We start from the raw sequence: 6,000 nt of genomic DNA, 5'->3' as shown, positions 1-6,000 counted from the left end.
GAGCTTTTTAGGAAAATGCTGACTCTGGGGATCATGGGTAATGCTAGAGAGATGCCATAATGCCGTGCAGCAAAGTGCTTGTTAATGTGCCGGGCTTGTCCTTGACTCTAATCCCTCCGCTCTGGATGTGGAGGTCATGGAGGCTCATCTGGCTGCAGCCTGCAGGACTAAGGCAGCCGTTTCCATTATAAAGAAGGACACTTTGCAGGATTCAGCGAGGCCAGGCCAAAAACAAAATAATCCCAAACTTGTAACACATGAAGACTCACCACATCGTTGAATGTCCACATGCATTGGCTCCTTTCCCTTTTCTGCCTACATCCACTTTGCAACAACACAATGTACAAGAAGACGTCCTTTTTAAGGACAAGTGACTTTAAAAAGGACTAAATGACTTTTTAGCTTGACTAAAAAGTCATTATTGCTTTTTGTGTGTAATTTCACGCTATGCAGTCAATACGGACTGCAATGGACACACATGCACGTGAATACGTATCACTCAGGGCAAGTGACGTAGTATAAAAGGTGAGACGGAGGTAGATGGGTCAAACAAACACAAGTCTTTCAACCAGCAGACCCGTGCTCGTGTTATTTTGGAAGTTACATTAGAGAAATGTTTTTTGTCCTTCACTTATTTTAAGCTCAACCATGATGTTTTTTTTTCTTAACCTAATTTAGTGGTTTTGTTTGTAAATTTAACTCCACGGTAACAATGTACCTGAATTGCATGAGCTGCATTAGAATCTCCTGAAATGTGCTTTTTATACGCCTTCGTTGAGATCAGGTTGGATAAACATCTTTCTGTTGTTCTAGTTGCTTTAATCATTAAGGAAGCTGTACCACCTTTGACAGGCTTCGTGGTTCATGTGGTTAGATGGTCACTTTGTCTTAGTTTGGTAGGCTGTTGGCAATTTTTTTTTTTCTTTTTGCATATTTGCAGCTCACTGGTTCATGTTTATTTCAGAACTTGTCTTCCTAAGTTACACATGACTTCCCAGGTCACGTGCATGTGCATAAGTGCGCGGCAGCACAGTCAATAAATAACAGCGTTAGCCTTCTGCGTAAAACATTAATACTGCATGCAATAATAACGTCAGTAACATTTCATATAAGATAATAAGAATGTAGGAATCACGTGAGAAGTTTAACAGCCTAATCAGAGCAAACGCAACACATAACCACAAAGCAGAGGAACACAAGCAACACCTGCTTCTCATACACACCCCTTCAATAACAACACATCACTTTATTATTTAGCTAACTTGTTGAAGTAGTTGAGTTAGTGCCGAAAGTTCTGTTTACAACCAGAAAAGTCAAGCACGCTACTGAACTGAATGAAGTGACCTCCACTCAGGCCTGACCCCGTTCAATGATGAGTTCACCACCGCAAGTATTTTTGCATTTAACCCCCAACTTTATGCAAAACATTTAAACAATACCTGAGCAGCTCCTAAAATACACACAGCACGTTCTGGTGCAAAACCAGTGAGGCATGGAACCAGCAAACATCTGTGGCTGCTTACTGGCACTGAGGAGCTACCAGTAAGTGAAGCTCTGTGTTACAGTAATGGAAGACAACACACTTCTGTTTCTCAGGAAAGGAAAGCACCACAGTTGTGGAGTAAGTGGTAAGTGATTGACTGCTGGCAGTTTAAAAAGTGATTCATCACAGGAAGAGAGGCTCTGATGTAAAACCCCTTTAGTCACGCAGGTTTTCACACACAAATGAAATCCATGTTACAGTAAATTCTTGAGTTTTGCCATGAGACGGTTTGCTCACCTCCTTCTCGTCTCCAGTGTCCCTGCAGATCCAATAACATGGAAAGATCTTAATCTTTTATACACATGGCTTCTTATTTTAAAGATTTGGTTGCTCTGATTATGGATAGAAAGATGTAAATGTATTTTTCTTTATTCATCTATTTTACTCCTTACTTATTGTGTTAAAGTGAATTTATTGTCATAAACTCATGTTTATTGTGGATTTGATTTGGTTCAGTTGTCTGTTTCTGTTTGGCACTGATTCATCTGTTTGTGTGATTCTGATGTTTTCTTTTCATACTATATATGGTGAAAATGTGTAAGTAAAGATGAAAACAAAAAGACAGTAAAATCACAAGACAAAGCGGAGGAGGCTTTTGGTTTTGTGGTTATTAATCTCTTTTGCTTTTGACATACAGAATAATTGTCACTTTGGTTTGGAAGTCTTTGTGAAGCGATGATACTGATGCTGCTGTTAAAAAAGGGAAGAAGAATCCACGGATGAACAAGAAATACTTTCACTGTACTGTTATTTAAGTTATACAACCCTAACCCTAACCTTACAGTTCCGGTCTCAGACAGTTGGAACAAACAGTCATTTTACTGACTCTGTGTTTACTTAAATTCTTCTTTGGGTTTTCCTCTCATCCCTGGACTTTTCCCTCTGATAAGATGAAGCAAAGTAATTGGGGACTAATTTAAAACTATATGAAAGCATCCATTTATGAACTCTCGTGCAGTTTAATCTTCTTTTAAAATACCTCCGTATAAACAGTCTGCTACTCGTCTGTGTAAGTGTTTTAAATCGTAACGTTTTAGTCAAGATGTTTATGAAGTAGGGACCATACGACCGGATAAATGAGACTTGAATCATTATATAAACAGATGGTTTGATAATAGTTGTACAGTTTTGGGCCGCCCCAGCACCTCCCCATGTCAAATAGTCAAGAAATTAGGTGCTAACTCCTATTCCTTGACCTTGGGGGAAACGTCACGGGGTTAAGGAAAGGTGGAAGGAGAACTTAAAAGGATTTAGGAAAATTCGACCGCGGTGCTCAGAGAATCCATCCGGACTTTCACTAATCTGTCATTATAATGGGGTCTGCGCTGGAGAAACTACAGTAATGGACTACAAAGAGCGTGTCGTCCACTGACCGGCTTCAGGTCCAGCGGCTCCTCCTTCCTGTTTGACCGTTTGCTATATTTACGTTTCATTTGTGGTTTTAGTTTCATTTTTGTCAAATTTGTAATATGATCGAAATAAATAAAAATACCATTTAATTATTATCACTGTCCACACACATGTATTAACACAATTCCAATTACTATATGTCTGCATGAAAGTCATTGTTAAATATGCAAATAGGCATATTGTTTGTTTTCATGAACGGCCGAGGTGTGCGGCACTTTAAATGTTGCTCTCGCAAAGAATTGTGGGTCGGCTCGATCTCCTTTCCTTTCACATAGGAAGGTCCGTTGCATCCTATGCTAAAGGAGCTCTGAAAGGAAGCATTGGAGCTCCTTTCCTTTGCATTTAGAGAATTCGAACAGCTCTTATCATGGAGGCCACTTGTTTACTTCCGGGTCACTTCTTCAGTTAGGAACCTTCCTAAAATAAATAGACTATTCGACCACAGCCTGTGTGTTTCAGTGATTGAGTGAGCCTCGTAGCCTGGGGTACTAGGCCGAGGATTGAAGTCGTCATGCCTGCCTGTAGCTCTGGCCAGGTTTAGATGTATAACAGATTTCCACACACTGAGTGGGTCTAGAAACACAGGAGCAGGTGGTGCTGTTTCAGGTGTTTTTATGCTTTTTACCCTTCTAGACTCAGCCAGTGAGGTTTAAGATTGATTGATTTTTTAAAAGCATCCATCTGCCCTTTCTTTATACGTTTGTAGTTTCACCTCCTGTCTGTGTTATCGTAGCTCCTCATGAATAAAATAACTCTCTTTTACCAATTCCACCTGCTTCTATGTTGCGTCACCTTTCCTAGTGAGCTGACAGATGCTCACATCCTAAAAGATTCCAGGAGCTAAAAAATGATTGCTTGTTATTATTATTATTATTATTATTATTATTATTATTATTATTATTATTATTGTTAAAACATGGCCCCTTAGTACAGTCCATTAACTTTTCCTGTTTTTTTTATTCTTCGTTTGCCGTGGAGGCGAGCAGTCAGCAACAGCGGCGCAGCTTGTCTAATCCACGGAACAATATTCTTCCTGGCGGACAGCGAACACGCGGTGACACAAGCCAGACAGTACGTGTGACGGATTAATAAGCGTCCAGTTTGGTCGTGTGTCGGCCTAGACTTCGTGGCTCTGCCAGCGACACGCAGCGAGGAGCCGGCCAGTCTAATCAGAGCAGGAACAACAGTCAGATTGTGTTTTAGAGATTAGAGGTGGAGATGAGAGGAGCAGCTCGACTGGGTCGCAGCTTGAAACACCGCTGGAACAACATCAAGGTCCTTTTGTCAAGAGCCACAAACACAACAGAGCTGCAGGCCAATAGTGTGCAACACACACACACACACACACACACACAGGAAAACATTCTCAACACAGATACACAAAACTGTGCCGAGACACACAAACATACATTCCCAAACAATTTCATATCAAACCAGTGCCTCTAATGGGCGACTTCCTCTGCAGTTAAACCAAAGAGTCTCTCTCTCTCTCTCTCTCTCTCTGTTATCAACATGTCTGTGGGTGTGTCTGTAGAGTGTGTTTCTGTGGAGGAGTATCTACACTATAACACACACACACACACACACATTATCAGAGTGCACAGGACATCACACACAGTTAAAATGCAATCTACTGGTTTCGTGACATGAATATATTTTTTATATCTCACTCACTGCAGAAGAAACATCCCACAGTATCAAGAGTGTTTCTGCAGATGACTCAGCTAATTAGTGAAATGTTTTAGAATGGTGCACCACAACGAGTCAGAGCTGTCTGACGAGGAGCAGGAAGTGGGAGGAGCCTGGTGTTTTCATAGTTTCTATACAGGATTGAGTGCAGGTGTGAGCCTCTTTACACTGGCTTGCAGCAGCAGAGCCCTGGGCTACTGGAGACAAAGGGTCTGTGTGAGAATAGACAGCAGCATTGATTGTGTCCTCCTCACCTAAGTCTATGACCTGCCTACAGTAAACCACAGTCGAAGTGGACTCTTTGGGTTTTTCATTGTGCCTCACCCTAGATCATAGTCCCTTGTAATCAGCATATCCCATCAGCAGTCCCAACTGGGTCCTTATCTACAGTAACAGCCTGGTCTCCTTCCTAGGAAACAAATGCACTGCAGTGGGGAGGAGGCCTGACCTTCATTTCAGTTGTGTCCCGTGTGAAACTAAAAGTCAACGTTGCTTAAATCTTTGAATTCAACCAGTCTTTTTTGTAGGTCGGTACTTCGCTTTTACACAAAACAAGATGTGAAATACTGTAGAATTGTTTATTTAAACTTGTATATTATTTGTGTAAAGATTAGGCTCTCAAATAACATATCAATTAAGAATCAATCAACGCTTGTTTAAGACTCACTGACTCCTCATTATCCTGTTAAAACCCACACGACCAGCCTACATCCCGAAAAGGAAAAAGGGGTGAATCGCTTTTATTTTGTAGCCGGCAAGGTAACAACAACCATTTAACCAAAACCAAATAGAAATGATCAAGACATGAACATATTCAGACTTAATGAGCACTTTTTAATAGATAGATAGATAGATAGATAGATAGATAGATAGATATTAAGCACATGTCTTTAGTTATTACCAATCATGATCACATGGTCTGGTTTGGGCTGCGAGGGAAAGAAAAGGATAAAACGTTTGAACTCCTGCTGCTCTCTGTCGCTGCGTTGTGGCGGCCGTTCGAGGATGGAGGCGAATCGGAGACGTATAAACAAAAGCCGGCAGACCAAACATTCCTGGTGAAATATGGAGAGGAGAAAGTATGAGCACAAACTGAGTGGATAGATAGCGGTTGGGACGAAATACTGCACTGCGATGCCTATAAAAGGGAACAGGAATCACTGTGTTTGTCCTCCCAACACAGTGACAGACGAGAATCTCTCTCTGCAGACCAACCGCACCGACAGAGACGCCTTTGTCTCTCCCTTTCATTTGTTTGAGATGGCTGCGAGGCAGAGATTTAAAGCTGATGGTGCTGTAAAGTCAACACAGCTCCAACTCAACAAAGCACGGAGGTCACTCTGTACTGTATTCCATTT

Source organism: Eutrigla gurnardus, assembly GCF_963514095.1.
Source record: "Eutrigla gurnardus genome assembly, chromosome: 11".
Classification (NCBI taxonomy): domain Eukaryota; kingdom Metazoa; phylum Chordata; class Actinopteri; order Perciformes; family Triglidae; genus Eutrigla; species Eutrigla gurnardus.
This window is presented reverse-complemented; position numbering follows the sequence as displayed.